The sequence below is a fragment of the Equus asinus genome, chromosome 3 (genome assembly GCF_041296235.1).
Source record: "Equus asinus isolate D_3611 breed Donkey chromosome 3, EquAss-T2T_v2, whole genome shotgun sequence".
Classification (NCBI taxonomy): Eukaryota; Metazoa; Chordata; class Mammalia; order Perissodactyla; family Equidae; genus Equus; species Equus asinus.
The window spans coordinates 35024529-35043921 of NC_091792.1; the positions used below are offsets into that span (position 1 = coordinate 35024529).

The 19393-nt window shown below is 37.1% G+C and overlaps 1 long non-coding RNA gene across 2 annotated transcripts in view; it reads right to left on the reverse strand.

Moving 5' to 3' along the window:
• LOC123284211 (uncharacterized) overlaps nucleotides 1-19393 on the reverse strand; it is a 217610-nt gene that overhangs the window by 17852 nt on the left and 180365 nt on the right. For both annotated transcript variants that reach the window (XR_011501946.1, XR_011501947.1), the window contains exon 5: nucleotides 18794-18860. This is a non-coding gene — a long non-coding RNA (uncharacterized lncRNA). The remainder of the gene's footprint in view (nucleotides 1-18793; nucleotides 18861-19393) is intronic.

A 19393-nucleotide genomic window follows, 5' to 3' on the forward strand; every position in this document is an offset into this window, starting at 1 on the left:
TCCAGTTACAGCTAGGGTAGCTGAAGCTACCAAACTTCTGCCAGCCCTCAGGGAAATTACAATGGACATTATGAGGAATGTTCCAATTAGATAAGATCACTTAAGAAATGCACTTGAAAGTGAGAGCTCCCATCTCAAACAAACAGAATGGGATACCTATGTTAATTGGTATGCAGAAGCCTCCAAAAGACTTCAAAATTCCAAAATATCTTCATTGAAAGATTCACTGCAAAAGGCTAATGAAAAATTAAAGATATAAGAGGTACCTAAAACAAAAGACTGTAAGACTGATGTAACTCCTACTGTTCATTTCTATCCTCCTTTACTTGACTATTCATTCTAGTAATCTTCTGTGAGAATTGTTTTTCAACTCTGAAGAGATTCCATGACCATAAACAAAAGTCCACCAAGTCAGTGGCCTTATAGACATCCCCACATCTATCCTCTAAGGAGAGCCCCCATATGGGCCTCTCCCAGGGTTGATGAGACTCATAGGAATTTTCTAATAGACTGCTACGTTATTCCCTTAAACAACCAATGGGAAACTAAAATTAAAATTAATAAAATACCCTGCCAAATTCTGGTGGATACCAGAGCCTACAGATGGGATCCTGGGAAAACTGACAGAAGCCAGAGAAGCGTAAGATTTCTTACAAAAGTCAGCTCTCCCAAATCCCTGTCTGTAGTATGCAGTCAAGAGAGGAAAATAAAATATTTTTACACCCTCTTTAGGAATGCCTCTTAATCCAACGGAGGTTGTTCTATTCTGCCAGAAATACTTTGTTTGTCCTGGCTGAAAACTGACAAGATATTTTTTAAAATTTTTTAAGTAGCTCTGTGATCAGAAGTTGACCAAAGTGGAAGCTGATATTCAAAGCCTGATAAGAACTTTTTTTAGGCCTTCTCTCCTAAGCTAAAATAAACCTATGTACCCAGAGGGAAAGAAAAACCTTTCAAATCCTTTGTGGAAGGATTTACTAAAACATTCCAAAGACAAACAGCTCTAAATCCAAAACACATAAATCTTTTGATTTCGATCTTAATTGGAAGTCTTCTCCCTGATATAGAAAAGCAAACTGAAGATAATGTGATTAGGTGAGTGGATCAACCTATGTTGTAGTTTAAGTTGCAACCCATTCCTTGAGGAGTAAAAGCAAATGTCCTCATCTTATAAATTTTTGCAAAGCTGGAAATGTGGCTCTGGAAACAAATCAAAATCTACCTATCCTTCCTACCAATCCCAAAACCTCACCTATTTATCCCAAAAGGCTTGTGAGTATTGTAGAAACTCTGCATCAACAAGGATGGACCTTGAGGGTATTATGTTAGGTGAAATAAACCAGACAAGACAGAGAAAGATAAACACTGTATGATTTCACTCATATGTGGAAGATAAACAAACACATGGATAAGGAGAACAGATTAGTGGTTACCAGAGGGGAAGAGGGTGGCAGAGAGGGTGGAAGGGGTAAAGGGGCACATAAGTATGGTGATGGATAAAAACTAGACTATTGGTGGTGAGTATGACGCAGCCTACATAGAAACTGATATATAATAATGTACATCTGAAATTACACAATACTGTAAGCTAATATGACCTCCACAAAATAATTAAATAAAAAAAATTCTGGGCTTAGGAAATAAAAGTCCTTCTTGAAGGAACCTGCATCCTTTTCCTGCGCCTTTAAGATGTAAATGTTTTACCCAGCCTTCCCCAGGAACTCTTATCTAAACCATCCCCAATTCCGAGGAATAAAGAAAAAAGGGGAGAGGTTTTTTAAAATACGAACTGCTATATAAGCTCCCTTACCCAAAATCTAATGCACAGCTTCCATAAGATTACCTGTCAAGGATAAATACAAATCTTAAGTGTTTTCCCCACAAATATTAGTAGAAAAAGCTTTAGCCATCTGAGCAGATAAACTTAATTTATACCAACTGTTCTTTTATAACTAATGAGTTTTGTATTATTGTGTACCTGATTCATGGCTAAAATTGCAAAACAAAAGCTATGAGGTCTCTGTTTACATTTGTATGTATGTTTATGTGTGTTTATATATGTATATATGTTATGTGTGTATATATGTGTATATATATACATATACTATAAATGTCTGGTATTTTTCTACCTCTAGATGGCATTGCCAAAATTAATTTGGAAAAGATCTCTGTTTAATTGGCTTAAAAACAAACTAGCACTTATATGAATTAAGAATTCCTAAAACTCTCAGAAATATAAAAACTATCACAAATGCTTTTCAGGTTCATGTGATCCAGGAAAATATTCATTATTAAAGCTAATTAAGATATGTCTTTAGAGTTATCAACACTAAACATAATGCAGACATAGAACTTTTACTCTACCTGGTTTTATTAGTCAAATAAGTTTTTGTGTTATCTCTGTTATAAAATTTTCCACCTAGAAAAATAACTTGGTATAGGAAAATTTTTGTAAGTATTCTAAACATAATTGTTAAGAATAAGTGAATTAAACAGATGTAAGTGGGATAAAAGCTTTTAGGTCAACTTTTTAAATAATTTCCCCAAATCTTTTTGGTAACTTGAAACATTAAAGTTTTGCTAAGTTAAATTAAATTATAGATAGTCATTAAATATCTAGATTAATTCCAATAAGATAAAATAGTGAAACATTAATTACTGAATATGTTTGTCTACATATGGCTTCCTTTTACAGAGGAACTAAATATGTTTGGTTCTGTGAGTGAATATGTTTTGTGCCTCATTGAAAAGTTTGCTGTAAGAAAGCATATGTTTCCAGAAATTTTAAGGAGCATTTAAAAATTTTCCAAGCCACAGAATGCTAATGTAAAAGACAGCTCACAATTGTTTCCTTCTTTATTTTCACTAGAAATTAAGGTTTTTAGGGGTTAAAAATTCTCATATAAGTAATTAAAGCTACTAGAACTAATAGCAGAAACATCTCCATATGCAAGAAAAGTAGGATGTGTGTTTTTGGTAAAAGAAGGCATAAGGAATGGAGATGTAATTTTGTTGAGGGAAAAGAAAATAATTCTTTCCTAAAGTGAGACAGGTTATTTCAGAATGGAAAAGAGGAAAAACATTGACAAAATCCAAATGTAAAAAAAATAATTATAGAAGGTTTGTGGAAAAAGAAGCTTGGGAAAGGAATTATATGTGTGGTCAAGTTGGATGAGATTAAATAAATTTGTTATAAGGGTTTTTAAAATCAGTTTTAATATCAATAGTGTACTTATGTGAGACTAAGCCTTAATTTTCTTTCTTTAGTTAAAAATACAAAGTTTTCTTAGATTGTGGGTCTGCTCTTAACAAAAAATTGTAAACAAAGATTTTCTTTTCTTTCTTTTCAGTAATCTGAAAACAGAAAAACAAAGATTCCATGTTTTGTCAAAATAACTTCCTGTGTTTCATGTTGTCTTTATCAGGTCTTCTATTACTTAAGAAAATTAAGTTTTCTCTGTTAAAAGAGCTAAGGGTGTTTTGTTTGTTTGTTTGCTTTTTACAACAATTTAACTTTCTGTATTTGCCTGCAAAGTCTTTAATTGTCCCTCTGGTTAAATGGATAGTAAGTACTGTTTCATGGTAACCCATGATCCTACTGGACCAAGTGTTTTTAAAATCTTTTGATACTTTTTGGCAAACTTCCCCAAAATGTCAAATTCTAAATGAAGCCTTTTTGACCTAGAAGTTACTTTAGATTTTCCAGAGGCCCTCTGGAACATCTCAAAATATTTGTTCTCTCTCATTACAAAAAGAAAGATGTAAACTAAGTAAGCTTATTTCATATGTTAGATTACGTGAGAATCATTGTCCAATAAGAAGTAATATTAAGCCTTCTTTATGTTGTATTTGTATAGGTATATGTTACAAGTGTTCCAGAAATTGTGTGTAACTCTTGGAAATCTGATATGTCCTGGTATAATTTTATCAGTCATAATCCCAGTTATTATTTTAAAATGTTCTATAGCACAGAAATAACTACATTTTCTTATCAAATAAACTCTCATAGATCTTTCACAATGTGCATTTTTAAGTCTTTCTTTATTTACAGAGAGTTATTTTTTACTAGGATATTTTTGCAAAAGTGTCCCTGCAAAAGTGCTTTGTTTTCAAGGAGATTTATGGAATGGACTTTGACAAGTACAGGTTTTTGATAACTTTAAGATCGTAAAACTGACCTGGGTAAGAATTTCCAGAACTAACAGAAAAACTGGATTTAAGCAGAACAAGTACTAATTACATGGAGCTGAGAGAACCGAGAAGGATGTTATAACTTTTATGACTTTTTGTTTGAAACACTGCTTAATGTTCTGTTTTCTAGATTTTAAAAAAAAGGCTTTTTCTCTTAAACTATCTATGACTTACAGAAATTTGGTAAAGTATACCTTTGTAAACAAAGATGAAACATTTACTTTCTCTCCTTGTCTGGTCACTCCAGAATTCAGAAATATGTGAGTATTCTTTTCATGGCAACATATCTATTTGCATAAGTTCAATAAGAATCTGTTCTCCTTGTAACAGGATATAACTGGAAACATTGGCTATATTACTAAGGTTTTGATCAAAGTGTCAAGTTTGAGAGAGATGTGCATAGGCTCAGATATGACCAGATAGCTTTAAGAAACTGCTTTAAAAAAAAAAAAAATCAACCTGGTACCTTGCTTACAGGGTTACCAGTGACCTAACCACATGACTAATGAAAGTCACTTCCTGGCAAGCCAAGGAACCTCAAGATATTTGGGAGGACCTCAAAAAAAGAATTCACACAAACTACAGGTATTACAGGCAAAATCTTGGCTTGGCTTCTTGGCCTCAAAGGCTTTTAAGAGTTCAATCTGAGATTCCTTATGAAAAGTTTTGATAAAGTAGTCTTAAAAAGAGCTTATATGGTCAACACTATTCTTGTTGCACTTTGTAAATAATTAGACCAAGTTTAATGCAAACAAATTAGTTTTACTGTAATTATCTTTGGTAAAAAAAATGGCAGTGATTGTAGAGAGAAAAATTAGGTTTGCACCTTTGTAGATATCAGATTCTAGTCTTGGTAATTGTCTTTGAGGTTCTGTTATATACCTACAAACTACACTGGATGCTAAATTCTAGTTTCCGCAAATATCTGGCTATAACTCTCCAAATTAACGTTTCTAATTTTCTCCTACCCTTCTGATTTGGAACCACTAAGAACAAAGAATTCCCTTGAATATCCCTGGAAGGGACTATACCAGATCCTGCTCACTACCCAGATGGCAGCCAAATTTTAGAGACCTAAATCGGGTACACATCTCACAGTGCGAAGGGTGTATCTGCTTCACCTGCCATCTGGTCCTGAACAAATGCTGGAGACCTCCAAATCAATTTGAGTAGGAAGAGAAGAAGCCAAGATCAAGGTAGACTGCTTCCTCTCGAGATGCTAGATCAAGACTCCATACTTTGACATGAAACCCTTTCTTCTTCTCTTTCTTTCCTTTACTCTGGCTTGGCCTGGAAAAATAATGCTGTCACTCGTATCTTCCAGGCCATTGCTAAGGGCAATAACTTTTCAGACTGTTGGATTTGTCATCAAAAACTCTAGTCTGTCCATTAACAGTGCCACCTTAGCAGGAGTGGTTCCTGCCCCAATAGGGTTTATCTTTGTCTGTGGTAGTTATCATTCTCCTTGGGCATACAAATGCCTGAATGACTGGTGCATAGCTGGGCAATGCCTCTTAGGTTACCTAACTGTATCCCTAACTGTTCACAAACAGACTGACTCACCTCAATGGTCAACTTCCCTGAATTTACTTTGTCAAATTACAAAGGACCCACCAGGAGGCATTCATAATTCAGGATTGGCTTCCTTTGATAGGTCTCTACTTCCCTAGTTAGGAGTAAATACAAATGAGGCTATGATTAGGAATCTCTCCTTAACTCTCAAAAATATTGCAGAATCTGCTGCAAAGCGATAGCTTCCCACCAAAATCTTCAGACTCTCTGGCGAAGGTTGCTCTTGGTGATAGGATAGCCCGTGATGATCTTTTAGCTGAACAAGGAAGTGTCTGTGCTGTGGCCCACACTGCATGCTGCACCTGGATTAACATTTTCTGGGGAAGTTGAAACTCAGCCACATGAAATCACTGAACAAGTTACTTGGATTAATAAAATGACTCCTTCAGTCTTTGACTTATTTCATTTTGATGGGTTTAGGTCTTGGGGACTGTGGCTCTGAAGTGCACTCCAGACATTGGGAATTATCCTGCTTATAATAATCATGGTAGGCTCCCTGGTGTGCTGTTTTCTCTCAAAAGCTTTAAATACATGTTCACAGCTGCTAACCACCAAGCAAATGATCTCCCTAAGACTGAAACACCAGAAAAAGAATGAAGAAAATAACTAGAAAATTGTGAGCCTGAAGTCATGACCTGTGCATGCGACAGAGACTCAGCCAAAAAAAAAAAACAAAAAATGCATCACAACCTCTGAATATCACACAGGATCAATAAAAGCTGCAAAAACTACAGAGTGGTAGCTGGGAGTAGCAATAATATCTTAAATTTTGATCCTATCTCTCAGGTAAGCTGAGAGTCTAAACAAAAGGAGGGAATTGTTAAAAAAAAAAAAAAAAAAAGAAACAACAGGCCCCAAATTGAGTCACTTGTGCTAAGTCTCACCTCAGTAAACCAAGACTTTATACCTAATCTAATTGCAGTTTCAATCCTCTCCTATGAATGTAACATTTACTGCATCAGCCTGGAATTACCTGGTCAGCACTAGTGAGGTAATCTGCCCAACAAGACACCTGTTCTGCATAGGATAGTGACCTTTCCTGAAACAATCCATTCTCTGCTAGAAAGTTTCTTTCCCTGACCCCTTTGCTTATAAAAGGTTTTTGTCTTGTACAGCTTTTCAGAACTCCTTTCTATTTGCTAGATGGGATGCTGCCTGATTCAAGAATCATTGAATAAAGCCAATTAGATCTTTAAATTTACCCAGGTGAACTTTGCTTTTTAACAGTATACATGGTCCCTTATCAAGGGGTAGAAGTGATAGAGCTTCACTTAAATCCATTATTATCCATACAAGAATTAACCTCACATTGTTGAAATCTTCCTGGCAGTTCCTGGCTGTACTAAACACTGTTCTTGACACTGTAAGTATTGCCGTGCCTATTTACAAAAGGGGAGCAATTATTTCCCAGAAAATAAGATACAATTTAAAGGCTTTGTCCTAATTAGCTGTGAAAAAGTACGTGGTCCAGGTAGAGTTTGCAGAAAAGTCAATTCACCTATGTACACGCTTCTCTCTCCATTACCAATGCTCCATCCTTGTTCAAGTCACTCTCATCTCTCACCTGAAATGTTATGATAGTCTCTTAATCCCTTTCTCTACTTCAGCTTTTTATCTTTCCAGTTATCCACAACACATCTGAAGTGAACTTTTAAAAATATCACCCCTCAGCCTCTATGTAAACTTTTCAGTAGTTTCCTACTGTACAAGAAGAAAACCTTACACTGAAAACTATAAGACATTGTTGAAAGAAATCGAAGAAGACACAAAGAAATGGAAAGATATTCTGTGCTCTTGGATTGGAAGAATTAACATTGTTAAAACGTCCATACTTCCTAAAGCAATCTATAGATTCAACGCAATCCCTATCAAAGTTCCAAAAACATTTTTTACAGAAATAGACAAAGAATCCTAAAATTTATATGGAACAATAAAAGACCCCGAATAGCTAAAGGATTCCTGAGAAAAAAGAACAAAACTGGAGGTATCACACTCCCTGATTTCAAATTATACTACAAAGCCATAGTAACCAAAACAGCATGGTACTGGCACAAAAACAGACACACAGATCAATGGAACAAAATTGAGAGCCCAGAAGTAAACCCACACGTTTAGGGACACCTAATATTCGACAAGGGAGCCAAGAGCATACAATGGAGAAAGGAGAGTCTCTTCAATAAATGGTGTTGGGAAAACTGGACAGCCACATGCAAAAGAATGAAAGTAGACCGTTCCCTTATACCATGCACAAAAATCAACTCAAAATGGATTAAATACTTGAATGTAAGACCCGAAACCATGAGACTTCTAGAAGAAAACATACGCAGTACGCTCTATGACATTGGTCTGAGCAGCATATTTTCAAGTCCCATGTCTGACCGGGCAAGGGAAACAAAAGAAAAAATGAACAAATGGGACTACATCAAACTAAAAAGCTTCTGCACAGCAAAGGAAACCATCAACAAAACGAAAAGACAACCTAACAATTGGGAGAAGATCTTTGCAAACCATATACCAGATAAGGGATTAATATCCAAAATATACAAAGAACTAATACAGCTCAACAACAAAAAAACCAACAATCATTAGAAAATGGGCAAAAGGTCTGAACAGAGATTTCTCCAAAGAAGAAATACAGATGGCCAACAGGCATATGAAAAGATGCTCAACGTCATTATCTATCAGGGAAATGCAAATCAAAACTACAATGAGGTATCACCTCACTCCGGTCAGAATGGCTATAATTAACAAGACAGGAAATGACAAATGTTGGAGAGGGCATGGAGAGAAGGGAACCCTTGTTCACTGCTGGTGGCAGTGCAAGCTGGTGCAGCCACTATGGAAAGCAGTTTGGAATATCCTCAGAAAATTAAGGATAGATCTACCCTATGATCCAGCTATTCCACTGCTGGGTATTTATCCAAAGAACTTGAAAACACAAAGGCATAAAGATACTTGCACCCCTATGTTCATTGCGGCATTATACACAATAGCCAAGACTTGGAGGCAACCTAGGTTCCCATCAAGGGACAAATGGATAAAGAAGATGTGGTATTTATACATGATGGACTACTACTCAGCCATAAGAAATGACGAAATCTGGCCATTTGTGACAACATGGATGGACCTTCAGGGTATTATGCTGAGTGAAATAAGTCAGATGGAGAAAGTCAAATACCATATGATCTCACTCATAAGTAGAAAATAAAAACGACAAAAAAAAAAACCCACATAGCATTGGAGATTGGACTGGTGGTTACCGTTGGGGAAGGGGGGGAGGGCAAAAGGTGTGATTAGGGTCACATGTGAGGGAGTGCACTATAATTAGTGTTCGGGTGGTGAACATGATGTAATGTATACAGAATTTGAAATATGATGCACCTCCGAAAAAAATAAACATTTTTTTTTAAAAAAAAGAAAGAAACCTAAGTTCCCATAGGACTTACACTATCTTGCCCCTGTATATCTCATCTTTATGTTCAAATATGCTGATCTTCCTTTTTCTTCTCAGATATGCTATTCCAGGGCCTTCACATAATTCAGTCTCAAAACTGGAATGCTCTTCCACATTCTTCATCAGGTTAACTAATACTCATGCTTCCTGTCTCAGCATAAATACTGTTTTCTTCAGAGAAGCTTTGCCTGACCAGCTTAGGCCAGGTCATTCTGTTACATGTGCCCATTGCATGTTTTATTTCTTCTACACATCAAGTCACAGCTCTATTTTTTAATGTTTATTTGTGTACCTATTTGTTTGCTGTCTCTGGCCCATAGCTGGTTGTTAGTCTTATGAAAACAGGCCAGCTCCATCTTACCCATCACTCTTTCTCTAGTGCCCGCCATGGTTCCTGCCACGTGAAATGCACTCAACATGTTGGATGAAGGGTAAACGAGTTTTGCATTTCCAACATCCTAGACTTGTTTACAATCTGAAGGAGTCAGCCTCAGGTAGAGCACATGCAATACTTTCTATGCATTTATTTGCAGATATGAGAGAGAGAATCCCTTCTGCTTCCCAGCTGGCTAGCGTTGTTCTGAATGGACTCTGTTTTGCAGCACCAATAGTAGGGATAGAGATAGCAAGCCTGTGAGTCTTCCATATGTAAAATAGTGCCTGCTGTCCTCCATGAAAGCAATATGATGCTCAGTATACAAAACCTTTTCAACTGCTGTAAGCAGAGGATTTGCACTCCTTTTTAGTTAAGATGAAATCTAGCTGAAAGGCAGAATGTAGTTGGAGTAAAGAGAAGCATTATTAGCACTTTGTATAAAATAAAAGTGACAATTAATATCTTTAGTTCTCTACTTCATTGACATTACTTTCTTCAGAGTAAGTCTCATATTATCCTCTCCTGATGTGCAATTGCAGCCCTTTTCAGGCTAGTCACCAGTCCCTCAAGCTTTATTCTGACACAATGGCATCCAAAATCTATACTCCTCAGAGCCATGAATGGTTTCAAACATCTCTGGATGACTGCCTCAAGGACTTTTGACCAAATGCTGCCAATTAGGTTGAAGTGGTCTCCAGCAGGGCCAGATTCAATCTAATTCAGCTTCCAGTTGTCTCCCTATAAGCCAAAATATTATTTTACAGATACTGACATAAGCTGTGCTATCACTCATGCTTGTTCCTTTCTGGTGGTGATAGGGACAAGAGAAGACAATGCACTGTTAACTCTAATATAATTGATCAAATAGAGTTGTTAGAACTTGCTGATTCTCTTCTGGCAGCCAAACCTACTCGTAGCTTTCAGAATTCATGTCCACTAATGGCATTAAACACTTACTCCTCTCATCACAAATGTACACAATTATCTTTCCAATAACTAGATCAGCCCATGTCAATGTCATGTTTAATATTTAAACATAGTCTACTGTCTTTTGTATTGTTTAGTCAGTGGCCATCTGCAGAACCAATATGAATAAAAATGGAACTTGTGGGGCAAGAAAAATATATTGAGAATCATTGAGTTGGACAGACCTAGTGGGAAGAGTGTGTCTATTCAAACACCTGTCTTCCACCCTCCCACCATCTGTGCAATCACTTCAGCCTTCAGCCTCACTCCTCGGCCCTACAATTACCCTGTCAAAGGAGAGTGCAGCTCAGGTGCATTCAGTGTAGGCTTAATATGGCCCATTGAGTTTAATGTTGATTTCCTTTAAGTAACTGTTTCTGTTCTTGCTGTAAGTCTATGTCTATGTGTCTATGACTAATTTGGATGAGTTCATCTAAGGCAAGAGTCAGTTTATATGTTTTGTAGAAAGACTAGATCAAATAACCAGTGATAGGCCGTCCAAAGCTGTAAGTGAAAACTGCAGAATGACGCATAATTCACAGGTTACAGTGAAGTTAAAAAAGGTTACATTTTAACACATTTTTAAGAATTCTTTCCTTCAAATTCTCGATAAAATATAGCTGTAATTTATCTCTATATAAATATATCTCTCTATATATTTTATCCATAATCTATATATAGCTATAAAGGGGAGTTGAGTAGCCAGTATGTAATCCAGACCTACTATATGTTGTTTGGTATGATGCTAGAGAGCTTATATTTATTTTCTCATCTAATAAGACAACTATTCAAGGTGAGCATTTTAAGACAAAGGACCTGGGGGTCAGAAAGTTCAAGAATCTTGGGATACAAGGCTAAGTCTATCTGTTTCAAAAGTATGTGTTCTTTCTTCGAAGTGGTCACGCCATTTACCCGGTGATAGCACATCAACCTGGATGATTCAAGCCTCTAAGGGTCTCCCCTCATCATGTGTGATATATTATGCTATATCCTCTGTAGAAAACACAAAAATGATTAGAAAAAATGGAAATCATAAGAAATTGCCCACCCCATTACCTACATATGACATCATTAGAGCTCAAAGCAATTGGATAACCATAATTGTTCTCTTTCCACCCATTCATTCTCTTACCCAAAACATATTCTTTTGGTTTCCAACTATGTGCCAGGTACTGGGATAGACATTTCAGGCAGAATGATGAGCAAGACGGAAGTACTGTCTGTTATCACAGAGCTGAGTGTCTACAGAGCACAGTGCAGTGCAGATTGGCCCCTGTGGATTCTGAAGTGGTGTATGACTCGATGTGGCCTCCTTAGAATGTGAGAAACCAGGTGCAAGTAGATGCTGCTTCTTTGAAATAATTTATGAAATGTAAAGAAGGCAGCAGGATCAGTAATGTTTTATATTTAGTCCGGCTTAAAATATTTATTTTATCAGAGGTATTCAACCATGATATTTCAGAAGTATGAGACAAGTAGTTAAAGGAGAAGTCTGTTGTCGATTTTCTGAATCTGTCAACATGTTTGCACCACTGAGGACCTTTATATTTTGCAAGGATGTTGAGGAAAGACGTAACTGGCCTTCAGTTACAATGCATAACACCTCGGTACAGAACCAAGAAATCCTATTTAGATAGTAAGGTACTCAGAAGCATTCAGCTGCATGCACAAGTCATAAGCCCTTCTCAAAGGAAAATTTACCCCCTTCCTTGATGCCAGAGCCAAGAGTATAGAGTGGCATTCACTCAGTCCTCATTTTCAGACTTAGTAAGGTCAATTGAAAAACCCATAAGAGAAATATTGAGTGTCACACCAATTTCGTTGCTTTTTAGATGAAATGAGCTTTGTGTTTGCTCTCCAATTAGACACTTATCATGCATAATTAGCCTCTTGCATAGAACAGCTGCTGCATTTACGCTGCTTTCAGTCCAGAGCTGAGTGTACCCATTGTTGGTGTTTACTGTGAGCATTATTCAATCAAATTGTGGTATATACATCATTTGATTTGATGATAAAATATGGAAAAGAATTACCTAAAGAAAAGCATAGTATGCTCATTTTCACCCAGGAAAGTTAACTCTGAAGTAATTATATTAAAAGGCATCAGTTTATCATGTTGGAAAATTAATTTTTTTAAATAAAAAATTTTTCAATTTAATATTAAATATTATTCTATGACGGTTTATGAAAAAGAGGAAACTGCACATTTCCCGTCAGTATGTTCAGAGGACTCAAGAGGCAATTGAGTCATCAGGATGATGATCTCATGAATAAACTGGGAATCAGGAAATCTTGGACTTTAAAACCCCACTAACACACCTACTTCCTACTTTTTGCCATTTGTACAATTGAAAAATAATCAACAAACATTTATATGAGGCACACTAAGAAGGAAATTGTTACAATAGATATACAAAATGTAATTCTCAGAGTATAGTTCTAAATTTAAACACCATAATTATTCATATTTGCCACAAATCGGAGATCTTGTAGTGGATTCCATTAGTGATGATGCACGTGTTTGAGAAGTGGGAAAAGCTCGGGGTTATCTAAGGTAATCATTACAAGCAGTAGTCTGCTACCTTTTATTTTTTAACTGTATGCGTTTTTCATCTCTAATTGGAATCACTGTTTTGCAAATAAGATAGCTGAGAAAAGAGAAACCTACAGAGTCACAGTAGTTAGATAAGGAAATATTACTACTGTCCCTCAGTTTATGTATTTTATTCCTAATCCCACGAAGCTTAAAAGACAAAAAGAAATTTAACATATCATGTTTTAGATGACAAAGGACAATAAAAGCTGTGTCATGTGCACAACTATCCTTTTTCAAACTGTAAAAGTAGATTTGGCTATAGCAAGAGAATTCTTCACTTATATTGCTTTAAAAAGGCCTCATATGGTGGGAATAGTTTTTAACATCTTTGGACTGAATAGATGAAATTTCTCTCTTTCTCTCTCTCTTTTTCTTTCCCTTCTTACCCCTCCCTCTGTTCACATTAATCAAAAAGAAAAAAAAAAGTGGTTGGCTATTTAATGCAATTACTCAAAAATACCCCAAAGCGATAGTTTTCACAAATGCTTTTAAAATATGGTATATACTTTTTAAAAAGGTAAGTATTCTAAATTTTCATCTTTTGTGACTTTGGTGGACAAGTTTCTCTGTATCACTTTTATGTACACCATCTTTTATTCTATTTCAGTGATGTTCACACAGTCTGAGATGGCATAAAGGGAGTAATTTGACCACCATTTATTTTTGGAGAAAATCATTAGAATAATTCTTTTATAAGTAGCATTTTTGGAGAAAATCATTAGAATAATTCTTTTAGAAGTAGCATTTGATTGAATTCAACTACTTGTTCTCAGCATAACTGTTTTACTTAATTCAACTAGTTTTTTCAAGTTAATTTGATTGAGTAAATTCACTTTATACTCAAGATCTTTAATTAACATATTCTGTTTCACAAGGCAGAATCCTGTATAATTAAATAAGAAAATAATCATGAAGGATTCTCTATATCTAGGAAGAATCATACCATTCATCATGGAAAAAAAGAAAACTAAATCATTTTTAAAGGAAGCCTAGAAAAAGTTATTCTATAACCATAGGTCTTAGTCTTCTTATAAGCATCAACTTTATAGATAAGTTCCTTGTCACATTCCACTTGTGGAAATATACATAATTTCTCCAATACAAAAATATATAAAGAAAATTTCCCATCAAGAATCCTTACTCCAATCTAAGTGACATAATCCTTAGCTTTTAAGGATTGTCTAAATGCACTTTAATGATTGGTAAAATATAGTCTCTACTGAGGAACACGGATTTTAAAAAACAAACACTTTAAGTCTTTAAAAAGAAACAAAAGAAAATCATATTAACAAACGTATTTAAAAGATCTCAACATCATTTTTCCTTACTTCCAAATTATACATTGAGACTCAAAAAAAGAAAGAAGGAAGGAAGGAAGGAAGGATGGAAGGAAGAGAAAAAGAGAAAGAAAGAAATTATCTATATTTCTACCACGAAAATAATGATATTAGAATATGAGCAGATATATTTAAAAAATACCCTGTTCTGATATACATTTATTTTTCCAAAATAGATGTTGAATCTTGATCCCAAATGAAAAGAGAAAATTATTCCTTTGGATCAAGTTTAAGATGGGGCAGACTTTCCATGATCCAAGTCTTCAGATATTTGCTTGACTCAGGAAGATCTTTCTCAATTATCTGTCGCTCGTGTCAAAGTCAGACAGACATGTGAGATCGGACTCATTCTGAGCCAAACCAAGCTTTTTAACTTGTCAAACGTGTTCTTTGTGAAATAGGATTGTGGTGCAAGGAGGAGTCAGTGACACTCCTAAGATAAATCATAAACATAGTAACATTTACCATAAAAATATAATTATATAAATACAATATACATTTTGAAGTATATGATTGCAGACGCTGAAGTCTGAGCAAGAAAATCAGGATCCATTTTCCCTGAATTTAAGCATATTTATATGCCCTTCATTTTAAAAAATCCCTCAGATTTACCCTTCTAAAGCTTTCACCTGGCCTTGCTGCCTGTTTCCCTCCTGGGATGACATCCCTGGGGTCTGCAATCACTGAGCACGTCTTCAAGCGCTACAACATCAGTAAAGATTTTGATTTTAATATCTCGAGGAAGAATAAATGTAGAACCAGAAGAACTTGACTGGAATGAAGACCTTATTTAGGGATAATGAAAACCACTGAATGCATCTTATCAGCGTTTGGGTTTCAAAGCAGAATGCTTTTTAAGTGCTTGCTTTCAAGTTTCACCCTCCTCGAAGTTGTAGCGTTTTGTTAGGGCTTGGCTTCTTTCCTAAATAGACTTGTTGCTATGTCCAGAAATATATAATGGAATCTCATAAACACACACCATCACTCAGTTAACGGAAGCATCCTTTCTTACCTCTCATGAACTTTGCGCCCTCGGGATTTGAGAATAGGGCTCATTAGTGTCTAAACCTCATATAAACCTACCGGAACGTCTTCTCTCTTCTTAGTGAATTAAAGAGGTTTTTTTCTTTTTTTTTTTAAAGATTGGCACCTGAGCTAACAACTGTTGCTAATTTTTTTCCCTGCTTTTTTCTCCCCAAATCTCCCCAGTGCATAGTCGTATATTGTAGTTGTGGGTCCTTCTAGTTGTGGCATGTAGGATGCCGCCTCGGTATCTGCTGACGAGCGGTGCCATGTCCGCGCCCAGGATCCAAAAGGGTTTTTTAAAGATCACGATTTTTCTGTTTTCTCTCCCTTCTAGTGGTTTTAAAATGTGGCTCTCTGTTCCACACTCCTTCTTAGCAACTACGTTTTCTAAGGAGGAACTATTATTGCCTTGCTGTTATTCTTTTCCTTGATTCCTACTTTCCTTCTGTCATTGTGTGCCTCAAGTTTCTTTCCAGGGCCATTCCTTTATTTCCAACCATTTTTTGTCACCCATTGGGCTCCTTAAGACCTGGCCTGCATTGGCTTTTCCAACTAGCACATTCCCTCGGCTTTTCTTCACTGCTCATCTTCCTGAGCCGCCGGCAACAACCTGGCTCCTTCTCTATCTTGGGCTACCCCATATTCTTCCCACCACTCCAGAAAGACTTCCTACATTCAAGTTAGCTACTAGCCTGGAACTTTTCAAGGAACTTTTCAAAGCTCCTGGGCGTCATCTGTCTGTCTCTCCTCCATGAGTGGTGGTCGGAGCCAGTTCACATCCTTTGGAGTTGAGGTGGGCGAGAGGAGCCTCTGGTTTTGCCTGCTGGAAGATTACTGCTTCCTTGTGGTGGAGATACTGTGCTCTTCTGAGAGCCTATCGTGGGGCTGTCACTCTCCGCCAGGTTCAGAGGGTTTTTTTTTATTATCCCTGTCAGTTAGCAGCCCAAGGTTACTGCCAGCTCTCTGTTAGGGCTTTGATTTTTGTCAGCTATGGCCAGGTCCTTTTAGTTATCTGCTATCTTTTCAGCTTTGTTCAGGCTGAGCTCTACTTGTCTACTAATTAGCTCTTTGGAGATTTCCCTTTTAAAATTCACTATCACAGAGGACAGGAACCGTTCAAAAGTTTTGTGCTTCATAGACATTCCATATTCATCCATATCTCGTACAGCCGTATTTTTAAAATTAAAAGTGGCAGGTCAGGCCAATTTAAGGTATAGAAGGAACATCGTCTATAAAGAGAGACCTTCAGGTTCTTGATCAGGTATGTAGATGAGTGACAGTGAAAGGAAAGGGTTTACATCAAAAAACACTGAGGGGTACAAATTAAAAAGAAACTATCACTCTGTGTAACGTATTCACATTTTCTTTATCTTCTGGTGTGCAAATATTGTGCTAGCTGAATATAAAAGTAGCACAACTTTAGGGTACAAAAAAAACACACTGTAATAACATCAAGAGTGGTCTTACATCAAGGAGGGCCCTGAGGATGTCTTTGTTGTCAACTTCAGAAGAAAAGAGAGGAACAGAAGAGGAAACTGGCAGAAGGAATAGATGCCAAAGAGAACTCAAAGGATTAGGTCCGGGTGAGGTGATCGGTATTCGAAAACAGTCTGCCTTCTGGCTCTGATCTAAGGGAATAGGCTGGCAGCCAAGCCAGAGGGCATAGCAGCACAAACACACCTTCAGCACACCGCTTCAGGGTTGCCTCAGTGCCTTAGAAATTGTGCTAGCAATTAGAAATAAAGATATGGAACAGCAATAGGCAAAATACTCTATGTATAGATAAAACTCTGCTTTTCACATAATTCCCAAACTGGTTGTCCCCTGCACACAAACATACCTTTTCTCTCACTCTCTTTTTTTTTTTTTTTATAAGCCCCTCTTCTTTTTCTAGGCTCCTACATACGTTTTTCTTCTGCTAACTTCGTACTGTTGTAAGTTGCGCTTACATTGCATTTACACACTGTTAATGCCTGCAAGATGAAAGTAAAAACCTTTGAATATATTAATGCTATAACACAGATGTCTTACTTTTTACTCTTTTTTTTTTTTAGCAAGTTGATGTGGCTAATAATGATGCAGATTGTGCTGGATGGATGTGCAGATGAAACAGGGGAATACAGATTAAATAAAAATTTCTTCAAAGCTTACATTTGCTTCATAATTTAACTTCTGGGCTTGTCTCAGTGGTAGTAGGTACGAACAGCCATCATCGCATTGTTCTAAAAGATCTTGGCATCACAGAGCAACAATCACCCAAACAGCACTGTGGTACTTCTTCGAAGCAAGAGGAAAATAATAACAGGGAAAATAAGGATTCCTAGTGACTCTGAACAGAGAGGCCTGAACCAACTGCTAATAAGGTGAGAGCTATGCGAAATCAGGGATGAAGTTTGTGTGCTTAAGAAGTAATCTGATTGTACACAGAATTTTGCTTTCTGTAGCTATATTCAAAGCGTCACTAGCTTCTTTTTCCAGATGGTGAATGTGGTGTGTGCCAGAGGTGGTCACATGCTCACTCTGGAAACATCTATGGAATGATCCTATCATTGAGCTCTTTTAAACAATGAATTAAAAGGGATATGCATGACATAGGCCTTGGAGCAGGCACAACCAATTTCTCTTTCACATGTCCATTCCATCAAGAAGCATTTATTAGCATGCTGTTCCCATGCCAGGGATTTTGCTAGGGCCCTAGGACATGAGGAGGAGGGCCCTGGGGTCTGCATCTTTAACGTGTGAAGAGAAGCTTACTAGTTGGACAAAGAGACGGGTGTTGAGGCGTGGAGTCATGGATGAGCAGCAGCATTGGGCAAAGGTGAGACTGTCAGCGAGGCCAGAGTGTAGGCCATATGTGTGGGGGCGGGGTGGGGAGAGAAGGGAGGGACAGAATGACAGGTGATGACACTAGGCAGGTAGGTCTAAGCAGACTCTACAAGGCCTTATCTGCTAAGCTAAGGCATTTAGAATTTACCCTATAGGCAACAAGAAGCCAACTGGAAGCTTCTAGCAAAGGGAAAGTGTAACATAATCTGATCTCCTGTTATGACAACTCTAATAGCTGTAAGGAAAGAACATTGGCTCCTCTAGAAGAGGCTGATGCAAGGAGACCATTAGAAAGCGTGCAGTTTTCCAAACTATGATGACGATAGTCAGCTGAAGAAAAGCAGCTGGATTCAAGAAACACTTTAAGGGACTTAGATTAGCAGAACTGAGCTTCAGCTCAAAATGTCTGCCAGTAGCCACCTCGTTACCCCACCCCTCCACTATCTTACCTGACGTGGGCAACTTGCTGAGAATCCCATGCTTCTTTCTGGGTAAAGGAACTCAGCTCATAAGGGTCTAATAAGAAACAGGAAAGAAAGGTCATTCTTCTTCTTCCGTGTGGAGCTTTATGAACACAGATAGCAGCCATCCCCTCATGCACTGTGTTACCTCTCACCACGCCTAAATAGAGCGCTCAAGATAACACACACGTGCCATCTTTTCCTGAATGAATGAAACAAAATGAGTGACAAAACTGGAGTGCAAAAAAACCTCCATAGATTGTAGCAAAGCATTGTATTTGTTTAAAATAGTTGCTAGAGTGTAAAGATAATCTTTTTATTTTTATTTTGAAACAGGGGAAGTGACCAGTTTATTGTAAACAATAAAAAAGTTACTCTCTCGTGCTATTTAGAAACAAGTGCCCATCCCTCTGTAGAAACAAAACTAAGTATGTATTATATAGGTAGTGGTCTATAAGGCGCATCTCTTGGCCTCCAAGCGACACACACAGCATGTCTATGTGGTCACATGGCAGAGTTGCTTTGGGGAGTGACTGTCGAGGCCTTGTGCTTTTGGGGTGGTGAGCTCCTGATGCTGCAAGAGAAGAG